This window comes from Leucopleurus acutus, assembly GCF_964270905.1.
Source record: "Leucopleurus acutus genome assembly, chromosome: 5".
Classification (NCBI taxonomy): domain Eukaryota; kingdom Metazoa; phylum Chordata; class Mammalia; order Artiodactyla; family Delphinidae; genus Leucopleurus; species Leucopleurus acutus.
The window spans coordinates 57,200,662-57,224,585 of NC_139147.1; positions in this window are offsets into that span (position 1 = coordinate 57,200,662).

Below are 23,924 nucleotides of genomic sequence, written 5' to 3' on the forward strand. Positions count from 1 at the left end.
TTACCCATAGTCTTCTTTTTTATCTGCCAGGAGAGCACAAAGTGTTGTCCCTTGGCCCCCTTCAAAGATTTTCTTCCTTGCTTTTTACACAACGTAAAGTCCCCTTCCTTCTCTCACTACAGTTGTTATATAATAGAGAAATGACACAGAGGTGTTAGTCTGTGAGGATAAAACTAGAGCCAGGAGACAAAATAAAGCATATAATGCAGAAAACAAAAAGGTTAGTCCATTGTGCCTCAGCAATATCTGTTGTCTATGGATAAAGAACTGGAATTCTCTACATCTACCGTGAGTGACCAGAACAAGAGCAAGTTTTGTGTTGTACTTCCTATTACATACTGCATACTGTGTTTCTTTATTATGAATGCTAATGAACCAACCAAAACTATAAAAAGAGGCCAAAAGAATAAGGAAAAAATAAGATTTGAGTCATAAAAATGCAGTATTTTTTTTCCTTTTCATAGAATCTTAGGCAAAGGCATTTCTTAGTAGATCTAGCGTCTTGAAATAAAAAGAAATACTAATGAAATGCAAAAAAAACCCCAGAAAAAATCAAACTTACTTTTATGTTCTGTATTCACACTTTATTTAACAAACTTTCTTATGGAGTAATTTATTATTGTATGTATCATTGAAATGTTAAAAAAAGATAAATCAAGCTCTCTCTTTTTCTCTCTAAACATCTACCTCTGTATCTGTATATCTCTATCTATATCTCCAGCCATAGCCAATGTGAACTTTTTTTTTTTAATACACCTTCAGGCTCTTAGAGTTCCACACCCCTGAGTATGCAGTGCAGTCATTTTTGTTTATTCTACTCTAAGCTCTTCTGACATTTATTTTGTGTTCTCATGAATAATTTTGGACTCATATAAGCATGTTAGTGGTGGTAATGTACCTCCCAAAAGAAACAAAGGGAAAGTACCATGCAAGATCAAGACTTGAAGCAACTTCAAGGAGAGGGTCAAGGAAGCAGAGTGTGAATGCGAGTGTGAAGGTAGGGAATGACATTGTAAAGGATGTCATAACAACCTCTGGGCAAGGAAGGACTGACCCACGATCACATGAGCTGGAGCTGGAAGACACTAAGGCCTGAGGCAAATCACATCTTTAAGGAATATGAGAACCACAATCATCACCACTCTAAAATTCAATAATGCAAATCCTTAAAATTTTTGCACTAAGAAATTTGTATTTGTGCTCATCCAACTCAATATGTTCCTGTATTAGTCTACCTGGGCTGCCATAACGAAATACCATAAACTAGGTGACTTAAACAACAGAAATTTATTTGCTCACAGTTCTGGAGGCCAGAAGTCCTACATCAGTGTTCCAGCATGGCTGGGTTGTGGTGAGGGCTATCTTTCTGACTCACAAACATCCTCCTTACCGTGTCCTTACATCATGGAGATAGAGTGAGGTCTCTGGTTTCTCTTCTTAGGGCACAAATCCTGTCAGGGCCCCATCCTTATGACCTTTTCAAATCTTAACTACTTCCTTACACCAAGTACTGTCACACTGAAAGCTAGAGCTTCAAAATATGAATTTTGGGGGGACAAGTTTCCGTCCACAGCAATGACGTTTCTAGAAATTTTTCTTGTACTCTCCAACAATGTGTGCATATGCAACTGTACTGGCATATTCTTTAATAGCCAGACTGACAAGAGTACAATAAGCAGAAACAAAATCCAAGCAGGACTTCCTTATCTAAACATAATTGGCAATGTTCAACTCTTTTTCACATTTCATCACTCTGGAATAACTTTTCTCCTTCTATCTTCCATCTCTTAAAATCCTTTGTGATTATGTTGGACCCACTAAGATAATTGGGGGAAATCTCCCAATTTAAAGTCATCTGATAAGAAGCATTAATTTCATCTGCAACCTTAACTTCCCTACCCATGTAACATAACATTGTCACAGGTTCCAGGGATTAGAATGTAGACATCTTCGGAGGACCATTCTTCTTTTTGTTCCTGCCTACCACCATATTCATATAATTATATTAGAACACGTAATTTCTTGTACCTGTAATCTGACAAGGTAAAGGACAAGCAAATTAAATAATTAAGTTTGGAACTGGGATTTCACCTAAATACTATGATTCTCCTGGGCATTTTAATTTCCGGCTTCCTAAAAACGGGCGTTTTAACATTGGATAATACTCAAATCAGATTATGGATATAAATTAAAGTGCATTTAATCAGCGGTACACAATTCAATTGTCCTCCAGTCCTCTTTAGCATTCAGTCAGCTGACACTCGCAAATTTTCAAACAGTTTAATAAAGAGAAACACATAAACTTGGCTATAGGGAATACACTGAATTTGAAATTAAGATTTAATGTATTCCAATTTCAAACTATAAAAGATTTTAGAAAGTATGAACAAAGAATTGCCCACATTTACAGTGGATTTGGAAATATAAAATTGTTTTATTACTGTCAATGCACAATATCAGTTTTACAAACAATTAGTATTTCAATTATGTTTTATACAGGGAGAACATTAAAAAAATAACATAATGTTAATTTGATGATCTTGGAAAATGCTCAAATGTAAGTTACTTGAAACAATAATGCACTCTTTCCAAGTAGTATGGAAAGTAATATGAAAGATATTAAAGTAATATCTTTAATTAAGATATTTACTAAGTGCTTATTTTATACAACATTTGGAAGAATATAAAATTTTAAAAGGATACAGACTCCTAAAATTTATATATCTGGTAGAGGAGAGAATAAAAACAAAATTATATAAAATATTACCTTTATATCACCTTATGTTTTACTTTAATACAAATAATATAAAATATAACTTTTTTTTTCTTTTTGTAAACCAATGCAATTTGGTCAATTGGACTAGCGTCTTCTTGAGAGAACAGGACAGGTAGTGAAAAAACTCTATTTTTGTTTCAGATATTTTAGTTGAATCAACATAGCTGATTGTTCGCTTTGAGTTCTGTACACAAACTTACAGTGATCAAAAGTCAGAGTAAAAAATTAAAGCACCAAAAGAGTCAGCACATGCTCGCTACACACACACACACACACACACACACACACACACACACACACACAAAAAAAAAAAAAAAAACTTGTTCTTTTTATGCATCATGTTAAAAGAACCAAGATAATAAAGCCATGTTGGGCATATATTTCATATTTGTCATGCCATATATAAATACCAAATAAATACTTGCCAAATGAATGAGCAAACAGTTGTCCTCAATGAATTTATTCAACATATTAAAGTCTTTAAGGTTGGAAAGAAGAGACAGACTCATTCAAAATTGAAATTTATTGAAAAAGAAAATGGGAATTTAGGAATAGAAAATTTCATCTTTTAACTATATGGCCACTCTGGGTCCTAGGATTTCTCACCCTGGATATAGCAGAGCTTCCATGGAGTACTAGAGCATTATTTCAGTACCTTGTAAGCTATGTCCTGATTTTCTTAACTGAAGATTTTTATTTCTTTAACACTTATCATGGAAAATTTTAATACACAAAACTAGTTCAGTGGCCCCATATCTCCATCACACAGCTGCAACAGTCATCATTTCATTGCCACTCTTCTTTAATTTCTGTTACCTCTACTGGCCCTTACCTCACTGCATTATTTTGAAGCAAATCCCAGACATCATGTCATTTCATCTATACATATTTATAGATGTGCCACATTTTTAAGTTGACAGGTTGGATGTGATGTTTTGAAAGTTCCACATTAAATCAATATATTGCCAATTTCTATCTACTGGGTTCTCTTTTATAATGGAATTACAGGAATACATTATACGCTGTATGTATGAGTCCTTTGTTTTTATGTGTTTGTGTCTATATTTAAACAATATGTTCTCCCACTCTATGTCTTTTGAGTTAATTCATGGTGTATTTGGAGAAATAGAATTTCTCATTTTTATTGTAGGCTGTTTAACATCTTTATTGGAGTATAATTGCTTTACAATCCTGTGTTAGTTTCTGCTGTATAACAAAGTGAATCAGCTGTACATATACATATATCCCCAAATACCCTTGCTCTTATACCGTTTCCCTCCCATCGTCCCTATCCCACCCCTCTAGGTGGTCACAAAGGACAGAACTGATCTCCCTGTGCTATGCAGCTGCTTCCCACTAGCTCTCTATTTTACATTTGGTAGTGTTTATATGTCCATGCCACTCTCTTACTTTGTCCCAGCTTACCCTTCCCCCTCCCCATGTCCTCAAGACCGTTCTCTACATCTGCGTCTTTATTCCTGTCCTGCCCCTAGGATCTTCAGAACTTTTTTTTTTTTTTTTAGATTCCATATATATGTGTTAGCATACGGTATTTGTTTTTCTCTTTCTGACTTAACTTCACTCTGTATGACAGACTCTACGTCCATCCACCTCACTACAAATAACTCAATTTCGTTTCTTTTTATGGCTGAGGAATATTCCATTGTATATATGTGCCACATCTTCTTTATCCATTCATCTGTCGTTGGACACTTAGGTTGCTTCCATGCCCTGGCTATTGTAAATAGAGCTTTCAATGAACATTGTGGTACATGACTCTTTTTGAATTATGGTTTTCTCAGGGTATTTGCCCAGTAGTGGGATTGCTGGGTTGTATGGTAGTTCTATTTTTAGTTTTTTAAGGAACCTCCAAAATGTTCTCCATAGTGGCTGTATCAGTTTACATTCCCACCAACAGGGCAAGAGGGTTCCCTTTTCTCCAAACCCTCTCCAGCATTTATTGTTTGTAGATTTTTTGATGATGGCCATTCTGACTGGTGTTGAGTAGTTTTGAGTGTCATTGTAGTTTTGATTTGCATTTCTCTAATGATTAGTGATATTGGACATCCTTTCATGTGTTTATTGGCAATCTCTATATATCTTCTTTGGAGAAATGTCTATTTAAGTCTTGCCCATTTTTGGATTGGGGTTGTTTGTTTTATTGATATTGAGTTGCTTGTAAATTTTGAAAATTATTCCTTTGTCAGTTGCTTCATTTGCAAATATTTTCTCCCATTCTGAGGGTTGTCTTTTCGTCTTGTTTATGTTTTCCTTTGCTGTGCAAAAGCTTTTAATTATCATTAAGTCCCATTTGTTTATTTTTGTTTTTATTTCCATTTCTCTAGCAGGTGGGTCAAAAAGGATCTTGCTGTGATGTATGTCATGGAGTGTTCTGCCTATGTTTTCCTCTACGTATTTGATAGTGTCTGGCCTTACATTGAGGTCTTTAATCCATTTTGAGTTTATTTTTGTGTATGGTGTTAGGGAGTGTTCTAATTTCATTCTTTTACATGTAGCTGTCCAGTTTTCCCAGCACAACTTATTGAAGAGGCTGTCTTTTCTCTGTTGTATATTCTTGTCTCCTTTATAAAAAATAAGGTGACCATATGTGTGTGGGTTTATCTCTGGGCTTTCTGTCCTGTTCCATTGATCTGTATGTCTGGTTTTATGCCAGTATCATACTATCATGATTACTGTAGCTTTGCAGTTTTGTCTGAAGTCCGGAATCCTGATTCCTCCAGCTCCATTATTCTTTCTCAAGATTGCTTTGGCTATTCGGGGTCTTTTGTGTCTGCATACAGATTGTGAAATTTTATGTTCTAGTTCTGTGAAAAATGCCACTGGTAATTTGATAGGGATTGCATTGAATCGGTAGATTGCTTTGGGTAGTATAGTCATTTTCGCAATGTTGATTCTTCCAATCCAAGAGCATGGTATATCTCTCCATCTGTTTGTATCATCTTTAATTTCTTCCATCAGTGTCTAATAGTTTTCTGCATACAGGTCTTTTGTCTCCGTAAGTAGGTTTATTCCTAGGTATTTTATTCTGTTTGTTGCAATGGTAAGTGGGAGTGTTTCTTTAATTTGTCTTTCAGATATTTAATCATTAGTGCATAGGAATGCAAGAGATTTCTGTGCATTAATTTTGTATCCTGCTACTTTACCAAATTCATTGATTGGCTCTAGTAGTTTTCTGGTAGCATCTTTAGGATTCTCTATGTATACTGTTATGTCATTGGCAAACAGTGACAGCTTTACTTCTTTTCTGATTTGGATTCCTTTTAATTCTTTTTCTTCTCTGATGCTGTGGCTCAAACTTCCAAAATTATGTTGAATAATAGTGGTGAGAGTGGACAACCTTGTCTTACTCCTGATCTTAGAGGAAATAGTTTCAGTTTTTCCCTATTGAGAATGATATTGGCTGTGGGTTTGTCATATATGGCCTTTAATATGTTGAAGTAAGTTCCCTCTATGCCTACTTTCTGGAAAATTTTTATCATAAATGGATGTTGAATTTCGTTAAAAGCTTTTCCTGCATCTATTGAGATGATCATATGGTTTTTCTCCTTCACTTTGTTAATATGGGATATCACATTGATTGATTTGCCTATATTGAAGAATCCTTGCATTCCTGGGATAAACCCCTCTTGATCATGGTGTATGATCCTTTTAATGTGCTGTTGGATTCTGTTTGTTAGTATTTTGTTGAGAATTTTTGCATCTATGTTCATCAGTGATTTTGGCCTGTAGTTTTCTTTCTTTGTGACATCTTTTTCTGGTTTTTCTATTAGGGTGATGATGGGCTCCTAGAGTGAGTTTGGGAGTGTTCCTCCCTCTGCTATATTTTGGAAGAGTTTGAGAAGGATAAGTGGTAGCTCTTTCTAAATGTTTGATAGAATTTGCCTGTGAAGCCATCTGGTCATGGGCTTTTGTTTGTTGGAAGATTTTAAATCACAGTCTCAATTTCATTGCTTGTGATTGGTCTGTTCATATTTTCTAATTCTTCCTGGTTCAGTCTCAGAAGGTTGTGCTTTTCTAAGAATTTGTCCGCTTCTTCCAGGTTTCTATTTTATTGTCCTAAAGTTGCTTGTAATAATCTCTCATGATCCTTTGTATTTCTGCAGTGTCAATTGTTACTTCTCCTTTTTCATTTCTAATTCTGTTGATTTGTCTTCTCCCATTTTTTCTTGATGAGTCTGGCTAATGGTTTGTCAATTTTGTTTATCTTCTCAGAGAACCAGCTTTTAGTTTTATTGCTCTTTGCTATTGTTTCCTTCATTTCTTTTTCATTTATTTTTCATCTGATCTTTATGATTTCTTTCCTTCTGCTAATTTTGGGATTTTCATGTTCTTCTTTATCTAATTGCTTTAGGTGTAAGGTTAGGTTGTTTATTTGAGATGTTTCTTGTTTCTTGAGTTAGGGTTTTATTGCTATAAACTTCCCTCTTAGAACTGCTTTTGCTGCATCCTATAAGGTTTGGGTTGTTGTGTTTTCATTGTCATTTATTTCTAGGTATTTTTTGATTTCCTCTTTGATTTCTTCAGTGATCTCTTGGTTATTTAGTAGTGTATTGTTTAGCCTCCATGTCTTTGTATTTTTTACAGATTTTTTCCTGTAATTGATATCTAGGCTCATAGCATTGTGGTCGGAAAAGATACTTGATACGATTTCAATTTTCTTAAATTTACCAAGGCTTGATTTGTGACCCAAGATATGATCTATCCTCGAGAATGTTCCATGAGTACTTGAGAAGAAAGTGTATTCTCTTGTTTTTTGTCTTATCAATTATTGACCTTTATGTATTTAGTAATTTTTATGTCCAGTGGAAGAAAGTTTCACCTACACCAAGGTCATGGATATGTTACTGTATGTTGCTATGGTCTGAATGCTTGTGTCCCCCCAAAACTCATATGTTAAAATCCTGATGCTCCATATGATGGTATTAAAAGGTGGTGTTTCTGGGAGGTGCTTAGGTCATGAGCATTGAGGTCTCATGAATGGGATTAGTGCTCATGTAGAAGAGACCCCTCAGAGCTCCCTATCCCCTTCCACCATGTGAGGACACAGCGAGAAGTCAGCAGTCTGCAACCTTGGAAGAGGGCCACTGCCATAACCTGAATATGCTGACACCCTGATATAGTTCTTCCAGCCTTCAGACCTGTGAGAAATAAATTTCTGTTCCTTATAAGCTACCCAGTCTGTGACATTATGTTATAGCAGCCCAAGCAGACTAAGACATATGTTGTTTTCTTTTTTAAAAATTTTTATTTATTGTATTTATTTATTATTTTTGGCTGTGTTGGGTCTTCATTGCTGCGCACAGGCTTTCTCTAGTTGCGGCGAACGGGGCTACTCTTTGTTGTGGTGCGTGGGCTTCTCTTGTTATGGAGTATGAGCTCTAGGTCTGTGGGCTTCAGCAGTTGTGGCACGCGGGCTTCAGTAGTTGTGGCTTGTGGGCTCTAGAGCACAGGCTCAGTAGTTGTGGCGCACAGGCTTTGTTGCTCCGCGGCATGTGGGATCTTCCCGGATCAGGGCTCAAACGTGTGTCCCCTGCTTTGGCAGGCGGATTCTTAAGCACTGTGCCACCATTGAAGCCTGACATATATTTTTTTATAAAAACTTTAGTTTTTAACTTTCACATTTATCTTCAATCTAACTGAAATTTAAATTTGTGTACTATGAAAGGCAGGGGCCAAGTTTCACTTTTTTAATGTGGGCATTTAATTGTTCCAGCACCATGTATTAACTACAGCATCCTCCTTCACAATGCAATGGTACCATTGTCTTTTATTAAGTGGACTATGTGTGTATGGGTCTTCATCAGCACTATGGTATTGTAAAATTGTAAGTTCTCTGGAAATTTTCTTCTAGTTTGTTTTGGCTTGGTCCTTTGCCTTTCCATATACATTTTAGAATATATTTGCCAAATTCCACTAGAAATTAAAAAGCAAAAGGCTGCTGGGACTTCCCTGGCAGTCCAGTGATTGGGACTTTGCCTTCCAATGCAGGTGGTGGGGGTTCAATCCCTGGTCAGGGAGGTAGGATCCCACATGCCTCATGGACAAAAAAACCAAGGCATAAAACAGGAGCAATATTGTGACAAATTCATTGGAGACTTTAAAAATGTTCCACATCAAAAAATCTTTAAAGAAAAAAAGATATCTTTACAATAGTGAATCTTCTAATCCAAGAATATAGTATATCTCTCCATTTATTTAATTACTCTCAATAATGTACTATTTTTGTAGAGATTTCCTCTGAAGAAATTTAACATCATTCATTAGTTTACCCCCTCCTATTTTTTATTATTTTATTTCTTTGTAAATGGTATGAGTTTTAAATTTAATTTCCTATTTGCTGTTGGTAGATAGAAATGCAATTGATATTTGGTATTAAATTTGTACCTTGTGACCTTGCTAAATTTATTTATTAATTCTAATATATATATGTGGACTCTTGAATTTTATATTTTACAAATGATAGTTCTATTTTTTTCTCCAAAGCCATGTATTTTTAATTTATTTTCCTTGCTTTACTGCATTGGTTAGAATGTCTAGTGTGGGGTTGAATAAAAGTAATACTAGCGTCTTAATCTTGTTCTCAATCTCAATAAGAAAGCTCTCCATAGCCACTTCTAAGTTTGTTGGTGTTTTTGGGTTTTTGTAGATGCTTTTTATCATAATAAAAAATTATTCTACCCCTAGTTTTATTATGAATGGATTATTGACATGATCAATGATGACTGTCCTTCTTTCTGTTAATGTGGTGAGTTGTATTGATTTTCTAATGTGGAACCAACTTAGCATTCTTGAAAGAAGCCCAATTTGGTCAAGGTAGAACTATTTTTCATGATACAGGATGTGGTTTCCTAGTTGTTCATTTAGAATCTTTGCATCTATGTTTATAATGCAGACTGTCCAGTAATGATTTTTTCCTTACATTTTAGTGACTTTTTCAACTTTTGATATCAAGTTTATGCTGGCCTCATAAAATGAATTAGAAAGTCTGCCTTTTTTCTTAATTTCTTGGGTCATTTTGTATATTATGGGATTTTTTTTCAGTAAAGTCTTTGGAAGAACATTAGGAAAATTATCTAAGCCTAAAGTTTTCTTTGTGGAAAGATCTATAAATTAAGGATCAAATTACTTTAACAGATATAAGATTATTTAGATTTTCTATTTCTATTGGATTCAGTTTTGCTAAGTTGTATTTTCCCAGTTCATCTCCATTTTCAAATTTACTTGCACACATCTTGTTTATAATATCTATTTATTAATATTTTATTAAGTTTAAGATCTCTTGCTGTTGCCTTTTTCATTGCTGAGACTAGAAATGTATTTCCACTTTTTTATTTATTATTGATCAATCTTAATAGAAATGTTTAATTTTTATTAGTTTTGTCAAAAGACCCAAATTTGTTGTTTTCTTTTTATATAAATAATATTTCTATTTAATTTTGTACCTGTTCTTTGTATTTTTATTTTCTGTATTTTACTCTCTTTGGGTTTAGTTTGATGTTCCTTTGTTAATTCCTTGAGATGGAATTTTAGGTCATTAAATATCAGATTTTTTAGTTTTCTAATCTATGCATTTTGTATTATAGATTTCTCTTTAAGCATATCTTTCACTGTATCCCATATTTTTTCATTATCACATTTATTTCAAATTAAATTCTAATTTCCTTTGTGATATCTACTCTTATTCATGTTTCATTTTAGAATAATATTGTTTAGCTTCCAACATTTGGGTGTTGTTTAGACTTTTCTTTATTTAAATTGATTTCTAGCATAATTCCTTTCTGGTCAAAAATATGCTTTGAAATAATTTAAAACTTTGAAAATTTGGGGGCCTTACTTTAGGGTTCAACATATCATCATTTTGATAAATATTACATATGCACTTGAAGAAAATGTCTTTTTAGGTCATTAGTCGGTTTAGTGTTCTTGATGACAGGTTAATTTTATTAATTTAGTTTAGATCGTCTATCTTTCTGATGTTTTTGTTTGTATACACCATCAGCTATGAAGAAAGGTTTGTTTTAAAGTCTCATATGCAACGTGGATTTTCTGTTCCTTTTTTTAGTTCTGTCAATTTTTGCTTCATGTACTTTGAAGCTCTGATATGGGAACATGGATTGTACATTGTGATATCTTTCTTTTGGGTTGACCCTTTTATTATCATAAAATATATCTCTTTATTTCTTATAAGACTTTTGAATTTAAAGTCAAATTTGTCTGTTTTTGGTATAGTTTCACCAATTTTATTTTGTTTACTGTGTATATGATATATCTTTCTGTACTTCTAATTCCAACCTTTCTTATATTTTTATTTCAGATGTGTTCTTATATTTAAGGTGGATCTCTGGTAAGCAGAATATACTTGAATTATTTTATGAAATTATTGATACGTTTAGGTTTATATTTACAGTCTCATGATTTGTTTTCTGTTTGCCTCATCTTTTTCATAGTCCCTTTTCCTCTTCATTTTGCCTGCTTTTGAATTAAACTACTTTTATTATGTGGCTTTTTCCTTTAAAGGGAAAGTTGAGTGACACTCCTTTACTCTTCTCATTAGTGTGTATTCTAAAGAATATAAAATGCATTTTTGAGTCAGAATAATAAAATATAAGATAAATTATATATTTTTTAAATGAATATAAAATATGAAGTCTAATATAAAATATTACTTTTCCCACTTCCATTGAAATGTTCAACTGTTAAGTTTCTATAGGTTGCTTCACACTTTTATTGAAGCAAAACTCTTTGTTCACTTCACTATAGAGTTTCTTTTAAGCATTTTGCAGATTGCACTCTGTGTTGTCATTTAATATGTTCTGCTATCCCCTGTGTTACTTTTCAATTAGTAATTGAATCTAGAGGCTTGATCTACTACAGTCTTGATATTTCTTTATCAGGTACACTTCATAAATGGTGTTGTGTACTTCCATTAGATGGTATGTAATGTATAATTATCTCTTTTTTAATGATATAAGTGGCCATTGGAGTAATTTCAAACATGATAATATGTAGAATACCTAAAAAAAAAATTAATGGGAAACTTCCCTCAAATAATATGAGAATAAAAATATGATGTTATAAAAATCCCATATATAAAAATTGAGAGCTTTCACATATACATACAAATATAAATTCAGTGATATAATGGAAGAAAAGATTCCATTGCTATAGCAATAAATAAATGGATAGAAAAATAAGTAAATATAAAATACCTAGATGAAATTTAACAAAATTGACTTGAATGAATGGAATGGCATATTGCTTCTTAAGTAAGGAATCTCAATATTATAAAGAAGTCAATATCCCTATGATAAAATACAAAATTAAAGCAATTGCAGTGTAAACCCCATCAGTTTCCCCCTTCCCCTTTGTCTTCCTAAACTTAATAAATTGATTGTAAAGTTTGGTTGGAAAACCAAACTAGAATGAATAGCCAGGAAAAAAAAAACCTGAAAAATAAAAGCAGTGGTATGTGGGGATGAGGGGATTGAGGGGTAGACTGTCTCTGCAGATTTTAGAACATATTGTGAAACCTCTGCAAATAAAATAGAATTGTATTAGCTCATGAATAGAAAGATAAATTAATAGAGGAGGAAAAAAGCCCATTTGAATATGGACATTTAATATTTGATAAAGGTGACAAATTAGGGGGGAAAAGATGGAAGTTTTAATAAGTGATACTGTTCCAACTGAATAACTTTATGGAAAACAATAAAATTGAAACCTGATCTTAAATCACGTGTGTGTGTGTGTGTGTGTGTGTGTGTGTGTGTGTGTTTGTTTAGTGATTAGATCTGTTGGCCATCATCCAACATGTTCTACTATATGAACTGTCATGTCCAGCTCTCCGTGATGTAGCCAGCCAGTTTTTGTCCAATCTTATTGAGTCTGTCTAGCTCTGGTACTGATTCCTACCTGAGTCTCTTAGAGCAGATGTATATATGTTTACATCCAGTTATCAATTTACATTTCACTGTAAAATATGTACAAAAAATATTTTAAGTCACTTTCTTTAAAAGGCATCTACATTTATTATAGCCACAATAGCTTCAACATTTTATTATAGTCAGTCAAGTACAGTGTAATGAAATTATATGATTATTAATGTATATTATACATAATGCACATATTCAAAAGCAGTAGTATGACTGATTATTCAAAAAACTAAGTGTTCATTGTTTCAGACTTTCTATTTCTCAACTAAATGATTTCCTCTGAAGTCTTTTGCAACTGACTTTCCTTTGCATAGTTCATTTGGCTTGGAATCTGATGAAAGTATTCTGACTTCTTGGTAAGCTCTTGGAACAAGCCTCTATTGCTATGGGAAGGTATCCAAAATTTATGGATCAGTAATCTAATCCAGACTGGCAACTCCTATGGAATAAACTGAATTTCCCTTTTACTGTGTTCACCCTCTCACGTGGAGCACCTGGTCACAAGCCCTGTTCATCACCTCAGCCCAGTTCTCAAAATCACCTTCACAAGCCATGTTCCTGCCTTTTAGGTAGCATCCAAGTTTCCATGCCTGTGCTAATAAATTGGATGACATGAATGATTGTGTAAATGCCATGTCTGACAGTTTTTGTAGTTCAATGTATTCCTTCTGTACCATAGATTTTAGGCTTTCTGAGTAGATAAGACTCAACATAGAATGTCATTTTATGCCACAGGAAGTGGTAAGTCCCATCCCTAATATGATCATGTATATATAGAGAGGAGTCTTGGTTGGGAACAGTGTAATAAATTCCAAAAGAGGTGTAACATTGGGAAGAATAGCATAAATGTTCTTTCAGTCATTCAGGAAAATATATTGAGAAAAACGTAGAGGGTGTGATAGTACCAGATAAAAACTGAACTTTTGAGATCATAGGAAGATTTTCAGGGTAATGGAAAGAGTCACAATGGTACTTAGATTTTAGTCTCAGCTTTTTCAGTTTTGTGACTTTGAACAATACTTCAGTTTAAGATCCCTGTCTATATCATTGAAGGATTGGTGCAAGTAACCATTAACAGCCTTTCAAAGTTTGACTTTGGTGAATCTGAACCTTGATACCTTGATATCTATACTTTGAGACATAGATAGGACTGGATTTTCAAGTGACTAAACCTAACTACTTTGACTTGAGGTACATGGAGACTCCCTTTGAAGAAAACATCTACCTACTCTATGCTCTGGATCTGAAAATAAATGTATGACACCTCTTTTTCATCATGAAAGCTTTTTAGTTATCAGGAGAAGTGATTTCTTAGGGCTTACCAACCTATGAATCTTGACTTCTTAGAATAAATGTTATTCTCTATGAATAGAGTACAAGAAAGGGACACAGATGGAGGAGGAAAGTACTTTAAAAAGAAGAAAAAGAAACCTTACTTTGAAACCAACCTTCAGTCAACTTTTTTGATAAATAGCAGTTAACCTCCAGTGAATTTTGAATAGGCTTTGCCCTTTGGTTCCCACAGGTATGCTAAACAGAAGCCCAGGAAGGAAAAAATCCATTTGATTAAAAATTGTCTATGAGAGGAGATATGGCAGAAACATCATCCTTTTTAGATTTCTGATCTTCAGAGATAATTGTATTATATAAAGCTCATAAGATATTCAGATCAATACCAGACATTGATAGAAGAAATACATGCTGTGGTGAAGGAATATATGTGTTAATATATACAAATATATCTTACAGAAGTATAAAACAAATGGATCAATGAACAGCCCATTGTGATGTAATATTTGTGTATCCATCTATCCTGACATTCCTACATAAGTATCAGCGAAGTTATGCAAAAAAAAGCTGTAAAATGCTGAACATATACCCATTTATTACATGTAATGTAATAAATTCCAAAGGAGGCATAACTTTAAGAAAATAGTATACATGATCCTCCAATAATTCTAGAACATTTACTGATGAAGCGGCAGAGGTTGGGATTATATAACATAAAAGCTTCAAAGTTCTGGGGTCCAAGGAAAATTCTCAGTGTAGTAGAGAATGTTCTTAAAAACTGATCCCACAAGGAGCACATAGCATTTGACCTCTTGAAATTAGCGCCAGTCTCACAACAGATGTGAGCTGAAAGTGGGGACAATAAATACGTAAATAAAGGCCCTAGCCAACTCCAACTGCAGGGGGATCATTTTTACAGGCAGAAAGTAATTATCCTGCTGGAAGTTAGCCAGAACACCAGAGAGAGTGAACATCCTTATCCCATCTCAAAATTCTCTGGGATTTTTAATGAACACAAATGGTTATGACCTTGAGTTTTATTCTCCATCCACAAAAAGAACTTCTTAACAGCAATGCCTGTGTGTTTCCTCCGTCAACTCAAGCTGCAGGGCACTGATTCAGAACCAAAGATTAAGTCTGTGAATGCTGGGAAGATAATGAGGACCCCTACAAAAATTACTCAGTTCAATTAAATGACTAATTTTACAAAATAGTAACAGTAATGTTTGGCTGCCAGTAGCAAACTGCAAAACTGCTTAACAAATTTCTATAGAGGAATTTAGTATTTTAATGACAAAGTGGAAATCATCTATAAGGTCTTAATGCTACTTCTGCTGCCACATAGAACAGCTCTCTTATCCTCCCCAACACCAGTTTTACTTTTGTTCATTAGTCATGGTTTCCTGGTCTTGGACTAATTTTGCACACATGTATTTGATTTGCAGTGAATGGATGACAGATTAGCCAGATTGCAAATCATAATTGAGCAGAGATCCATGTAATGTAAATCACATAGCCCAGCATCCACTTCTGTTTGCCAAGACAGCATTCTTGGAAGTTGCCAGATAAAATGACAGCCCTCAGGTTGAATACCAAGCATCATTTATGAGATGGTAGACTTTTTGAGAGCTTCTTAACATGAACCAAGCTCTGACTTTGTAGCTACAGCCCATGAATAACCACAAAGAGAAAGCCTCTAGGAGGATATTGGTATAATGGGATCACAAGTTAAAAATGGGAAAGTATCACTTTTGATCACTTACTATGTGCCAGACCTTGTACTAGGAATTTTACACATAGTACTTCATTAAATTTTCTCAATATGGAATGGGTACTATTAATGGCATTTAACACATAAGGCAGCGAGATATTATTTCTGTAGAGGAATGTAAGCAACTAACACCTCTGTCTTTACCTCCCTGAGCTTCTTTGCAAATAAAAATAATTTAGTCCTTTAAAAATGCAAAACACACACAAACACACACACACACACACAAACGCAGGCTAGAAGTTCATGTTATTTACATAGATCTGGGAAGAGAAACATTATGGCATGAATAGTCCATATAATCATATTGTGTCTATTGTAAAACCATGACAATTAAATTGTAGTTTATATGCCTAACACTAGAAGATGATGTTGTATTGTGCCAGGCATTTATTTTCCCATTTCCTCTTAAATGCATCCCCTCACACTTCATGTGTTGCAATCTACTGGAGGGAACCAGTCTTTCAAACTATTTCCTAGGTTCACTTGCTTCTATGGGAGTACAGCTAATGGGAGGGAACTGGTATGACATTGCAGGACAGGAAAAATAAAAAGCCAGGGTATGTGTCCTCTTTTCTCTGCCTCAAGCGGTGAGCAGTGGCTTTGTTCTTCCCTGGCTTCAGCTCCTACCAAACTTGTCCTTCCTCCCTGGTCCCAGATGCTGTTATCAGTTACATTATTTTCTTAATTTCGTTTTCAAGTTGTTTACTCTTGCTTTACAGAAATAAAATGGATTTTTCTATTGATCTGGTATCCTACAACCCTGATGAACTCTTTTACTATTTATAATAATTGTTATTTGTGGCTTCCTTAAGATTTCTGTTTACAAGATCATATCTTCTGCAAACAGAAGTGGTTTATTTCTTCCTTTCCAATCTGGTTGCCTTTTATTTCTTTTCCTTGCCTAATTACCCCGGCTAGAACTACAGTACAATGTTGAATAGATGTAGTGAGAGCAAAGATCATTGTTCTGTCACTAATTTTAAGGTGCAAACATTGCCTTTGTCATTACATATGAGGTTAGCTGTGTGTTTTTTGTAGGTGCACTTTATCAGGTTAAGGAATTCTTTTCTATTTCTAATCTGTTCGTTTTTATGTAAAAGGATGTTGGATATGTTCAGTTGCTTTTTCTGTGCTTTTTGAGATAATCATGTGTTTTTAGTCCTTTAATCTTTAATATGATGTATTACATTAAATGTATTTTGGATGTTAAACAAATGTTGTGTTCCTGGCTAAATTCCACTTGGCCAGGGGGTATAATCCTTTCCATATTTTGTGGATTCAGTTTGCTAGTATTTCGTTAAGAATTTTTGCATCTGTTGGGTGGGCCAAAATGTTCGTTTGTTTTTTTCGGTAAGATGGCTCTAGTAGCACTTATATGCCTTTAACTTCATTCGAAACAATTTTGTTAGATTGTATGTGACATCTGTCATATCAGTGTGCATTTAAAAAGACTTATCAATTCTTTTTCATTTATTTCTGATCTGATCTTTATGATTTCTTTCCTTCTGCTAACTTTGGGGTTTTTAATCCTTCTTTCTCTAATTGCATTAGGTGTAAGGTTAGGTTATTTATTTGAGATGTTTCTCATTTCTTGAGGTAGGATTCTATTGCTATAAAATGAAGGAAACAATATAAAAATCAATAAAACTAAAATCTTGTCCTTTGAGAAGATAAACAAAATTGATAAACCATTAGTCAGACTCATCAAGAAAAGAAGGTAGAAGACTCAAATCAATAGAAATGAAAAAGGAGAAGTAACAATTGACACTGCAGAAATACAAAGGATCATGAGAGATTATTACAAGCAACTTTATGCCAATAAAATAGAAACCTGGAAGAAATGGGCAAATTCTTAGAAAAGCACAACCTTCTGAGACTGAACCAGAAAGAAATAGAAAATATAAACAGACCAATCACAAGCAATGAAATTGAGACTGTGATTAAAAATCTTCCAACAAACAAAAGCCCATGACCAGATGGCTTCACAGGCAAATTCTATCAAACATTTAGAAAGAGCTACCACCTATCCTTCTCAAACTCTTCCAAAATATAGCAGGAGGAGGAACACTCCCAAGCTGATTCGATGAGGCCACCGTCACCCTGATACCAAAACCAGAAAAAGATGTCACAAAGAAAGAAAACTACAAGCCAAAATCACTGATGAATATAGATGCAAAAATCCTCAACAAAATACTAGCAAACAGAATCCAACAGCACATTAAAAGGATCATACACCATGATCAAGTGGGGTTTATTCCAGGAATGCAAGGATTCTTCAGTATACACAAATCAATCAATGTGATAAACCATATTAACAAAGTGAAGGAGAAAAACCATATGATCATCTCAATAGATGCAGAAAAAGCTTTCAACAAAATTCAACACCCATTTACGATAAAAACCCTCCAGAAAGTAGGCATAGAGGGAACTTACCTCAACATAATAAAGGCCATACATAACAAATCCACAGCCAACATCGTTCTCAATGGTGAAACACTGAAACCATTTCCACTAGATCAGGAACAAGACAAGGTTGCCCACTCTCACCACTGTTATTCAACATAGTTTTGGAAGTTTTAGCCACAGCAATCAGAAAAGGAAAAGAAATAAAAGGAATCCAAATCGGAAAAGAAGAAGTTAAGATGTCACTGTTTGCCAATGACATGATAGTATACATAGAGAATCCTAAAGATGCTACCAGAAAACTTCTAGAGCCAATCAATGAATTTGGTAAAGTAGCAGGATACAAAATTAATGCACAGAAGTCTCTTGCATTCCTATACATTAATGATTAAATATCTGAAAGAGAAATTAAGGGAACACTCCCACTTACCATTGCAACAAACAGAATAAAATACCTAGGAATAAAACTACCTAAAGAGACAAAAGACCTGTATACAGAAAACTATAAGACACTGATGAAAGAAATTAAAGATGATACAAACAGATGGAGAGATATACCATGTTCTTGGATTGGAAGAATCAACATTGCAAAAATGACTATACTACCCAAAGCAATCTACAGATTTAATTCAATCCCTATCAAACTACCAATGGCATTTTTCACAATTTTTATGGAAGCACAAAGGACCCGGAATAGCCAAAGCAATCTTGAGAAAGAAAAAGGGAGCTGGAGGAATCAGGCTCCTGGACATCAGACTATACTACAAAGCTACAATAATCAAGACAGTATGTTACTGGCACAAAAAGAGAAATATAGATCAATGGAACAGGATAGAAAGCTCAGAGATAAACCCATGCACATATGGTCACCTTATTTTTGATAAAGGAGGCAAGAATATATAATAGAGAAAAGACAGCCTCTTCAATACATGGTGCTGCAAAAATTGGATAGCTACATGTAAAAGAATGAAATTAGAACACTCCCTAACACCATACACAAAAATAAACTCAAAATGGATTAAAGACCTAAATGTAAGGCCAGACACTATCAAACTCATAGAGGAAAACGTAGTCAGAACACTCTATGACATACATCACAGCAAGATCCTTTTTGACCCACCTTCTAGAGAAATGGAAATAAAAACAAAAATAAACAAATGGGACCTATTGAAACTTAAAAGCTTTTGTACAGCAAAGGAAAACATTAACAAGATGAAAAGACAACCCTCAGATTGGGAGAAAATATTTGTAAATGAAGCAACTGACAAAGGATTAATCTCCAAAGTTTACAAGCAGCTCATGCAGTTCAATATCAGAAAAAGAAATAACCCAATCCAAAAATGGGAAGAAGACCTAAATAGACATTTCTCCAAAGAAGATATACAGATAGCCAACAAACACATGAGAGAATGCCCAACATCACTAATCATTAGAGAAATGCAAATCAAAACTACCTCACACCAGTCAGAATGGCCATCATCAAAATCTACAAACAATAAATGTTGGAGAGGGTGTGGAGAAAAGGGAACCCTCTTGGACTATTTGGGGGAATGTAAATTGATACAGCCACTATGGAGAACAGTATGGAGGTTCCTTAAAATCTAAAAATAGAACTACCATATGACCCAGCAATCCCACTACTGGGCATATAACCTGAGAAAACCATAATTCAAAAAGAGTCATGTACCACAATGTTCATTGCAGCTCTATTTACAATAGTCACGACATGGAAGCAACCTAAGTGTCCATCGACAGATGAATGGATAAAGAAGATGTGGCATACATATACAATGGAATATTACTCAGCCATAAAAAGAAATGAAATTGAGTTATTTGTAGTGAGGTAGATGGACCTACAGTCTGTCATACAGAGTGAAGTAAGACAAAAACAAGTACCGTATGCTAACGCATATATGTGGAATGTAAAAAAAAAAAAAATGGTTCTGAAGAACCTAGGGACAGGACAGGAATAAAGACGCAGATGTAGAGAATGGACTTGTACACGGTAGTGGGAAGGGTAAGCTGGGACGAAGTGAGAGAGTGGCATGGACTAATATATACTACCAAATGTAAAATAGATAGCTAGTGGGAAGCAGCTGCATAGCACAGGGAGATCAGCTCCGTGCTTTGTGACCACCTAGAGGGGTGGGATAAGGAGGGTGGGAGGGAGGGAGACGCATGAGGGAAGAGATATGGGAACATATGTATAACTGATTCACTTTGTTATAAAGCAGAAACTAACACACCATTGTAAAGCAATTATACTCCAATAAAGATGTTAAGAAAAAGAGAGAGAAGAGGGAGGAGATACAGGGATATATGTATAGCTGATTCACTTTGTTATAAAGCAGAAACTAACATACCATTTTAAAGCAATTATACTCCAATAAAGATGTTTAAAAAAAAAAGACATCAAAATTGGTGAATTTTTAATGTAGCCATTTTAATATTGAAGATGGAAGAAAAAAAGCAACATTTTTGTTATATTATGTTTTATTATTTCAAGAAAGGTAAGAACGCAACTGAAACGCAAAAAAAAGATTTGTGGAGTGTATGGAGAAGGTGCTGTGACCGATCGAATATGTCAAAAGTGGTTTGCGAAGTTTCGTGCTCGAGATTTCTCGCTGGATGATGCTCCACAGTCGGGTAGACCAATTGAAGTTGATGGCGATCAAATCAAGACATTCATTGGGAACAATCAACGTTATACCAAGCGGGAGAGAGCCGATATATTCAAAATATCCAAATCAAGCGTTAAAAATCATTTGCACTAGCTTGGTTATGTTAATCGCTTTGATGTTTGGGTTACACACAAGTTAAGTGAAAAAAACCTTCTTGACCATATTTCCACATGCTGTTCTCTACTGAAATGTAATGAAAATGTTCCGTTTTCAAAACAAATTGTGATGGGCAATGAAACATGGGTACCGTACAATAACGTGAAATGGAAAAGATCGTGGGGCAAGTGAAATGAACCGCCGCTAACCACACCAAAGGCCGGTCTTCATCCAAAGAAGGTGATATTGTGTATATGGTAGGATTGGAAGGGAGTTCTCTATCATGAGCTCTTTCCGGAAAACCAAACGATTAATTCCAACAAGTACTGCTCCCAATTAGACCAACTGAGAGCGGCACTAGACCAAAAGCATCTGGAATTAGTCGACAGAAGGCGCATGATCTTCCATCAGGATAACGCAAGACCGCATGTTTCTTTGATGACCAGGCAAAAACTGTTACAGCTTGTCTGGGAATTTCTGATTCATCCACCGTAATTCACTAGACATTGCACCTTCAGATTTCCATTTATTTCGGTCTTTACAAAATTCTCTTAATGGAAAAAATTTCAATTCCCTGGAAGACTGTAAAAGGCACCTGGAACAGTTCTTTGCTTTAAAAGATAAAAAGTTTTGGGAAGATGGAATTATGAGGTTGCCTGATAAATGGCAGAAGGTAGTGGAACAAAAGGGTGAATATGTTGTTCAATAAAGTTCTTGGTGAAAATTAAAAATCTATCTTTTAGGGCTTCCCTGGTGTAGCAGTGGTTGAGAGTCCGCCTGCCGATGCAGGGGACACGGGTTCGGTTCGTGCCTCAGTCCGGGAAGGTCCCACATGCCGCGGTGCGGCTAGGCCCGTGAGCCATGGCTGCTGGGCCTGCGCATCCGGAGCCTGTGCTTTGCAACGGGAGAGGTCACAACAGTGAGAGGCCTGCGTATCGCCAAAAAAAAAAGTATCTTTTATTTTTGCTTAAAAAACTGAAGGCATTCTTTGGCCCACCCAATATATTCATAAGGGATATTAGTGTGTAGTTTTCTTTCTTGTTTTATCTTTGTCTGGTTTTGTTATCAAGGTATTATTAGCCTCATAGAAAGAATTGAAAAGAGATTTTCCTCTTCGGTGTTTTATAAGATTTTGTGAAAGATGTGCTCTAAATATTGGTAGAATCCAACAATGAAACCATCTTACCTGGAATTTCTTTGTGGCAAATTTTAAAATTACTAATTCTATCTCTTTATATGTTTTGAATATTCAGATTTTTTATTTCTTTTTGTATCAGTATCAGTAATTTGTGTCTTTCTTGGATTTATTCATCTAGGTTTTCTAATTTTTTGGTGTACAATTACTTATAGTATTTTTTATAATCATTTTTATTCCTGTAAATTCAACAGTAATATTCTCTCTCTCATTCCTGATTTTGGTTATTGTGTCTTTTCTCTTTTTATCTTGGTCATTCTAACTAAAGGTTTTTCAATTTTATTGATCTTTTCAAAGAACTAACTTTTGGTATCATTGATTTTTCTCTATTGCTTTTAAATTATCTATATCACATATTTTTGCTCTAATCTTTATTATTTTTTCTTTTGTTTGATTTAGATATGCTTTGTTCTTTCATTTCTAGTTTCTTATGGTGGAATGTTAGATTATTTCAGACATTTCTACTTTATAGGCTTTTATAGGTAAAAATATCCCTCTAAGGGCAGTTTTAGCTCATTCTACAAGTTTTGGTATGTTAAAATTATTTTTTTTTTCATCTTAAAGCATTTTCTAATTTTCCTTGCAATTTTTCTTTGACCCACTGGTTATTCAAGACAGTATTTTTTTAATTTTCACATATTTGTGAATTCCTAAATTTTCTTCTTTATTTCTAATACTATTCAATTTTGGTCAAAAACATACTTTGTATGATCTTAATCCTTTTAAATTTATTGAGACTTGTTTTATGTTCTAATGTATAGTATATCTTGGATAATGTCCTATATGCACTCGAGAAGAATGCATATTCTGCTGTTAATAGGTGAAGGAGTCTATAACTGTAGAGTTTATAGAATTATAGTTGTATATTAGATATAGATGTAGATATAGATATAGATATAGATATAATTGGTTAATGATGTTACCCAAGTCTTCTATTCACTTGTTGCTTTTTTGCCTGGTTGTTCTATACATTATTGAAAGTTGGGTAGTGAAATCTACTATGATTGTGAATTATATATTTCTCCCTTCAATACTGTCAGTTTTTGCTTCATCTTTTTGATATTATGTTATTAGATATATGTTTATAATTGTTATGCCTTACTTGTGGAATGACCCTTACCATATACATTGTCCTCCTTCATAGGTATTAAAATTTTTGCTTTAAAATCATTTTGCCTGACATTAATCATGCCAATCCAGACCTCTTTTGGTCACTGTTTGCATAGTATATCTCTTTTTTCATCCTTTTCTTTCAACATATTTGTTTCTTTTAATCTGAAGTATGTTTTTTGTAGCTAGCATATGGTTGTATCATTTTTTAAACTATTCTGCCAATTGCTGCCCTTCGATTCTCAGATTAGTGTATTCATTTATATTTAATGCAATTACTGGTAAGGTAGGACTTACATCTGTCATTTTACTATTATTTTCTATATGTCTTATATCTTTGTTTCTCTCTTCCTCCATTACTGCTTTATTTTGTGTTAAATAGATCTTTCCTAGTGTACCATTTTAATCATCTTGTGTTTGTTTGCTGTGTTTTTTAGTTATTTTTTTAATGGGAACCCTAGAGATTAAAATTATTATCTTAATTTAAAGCAACCTAGTTTGGATTTGGATTAGTGCTAACTTTGTTTCAATAGTATATAGGAACTTTGCTCCATAATACATCCATTCCCTCCACCATCTTTTGTACATATGTATGTATGTATATAATATGTGTGTGTATGTATTTTCACTGTTTCCATCCTTTATTATT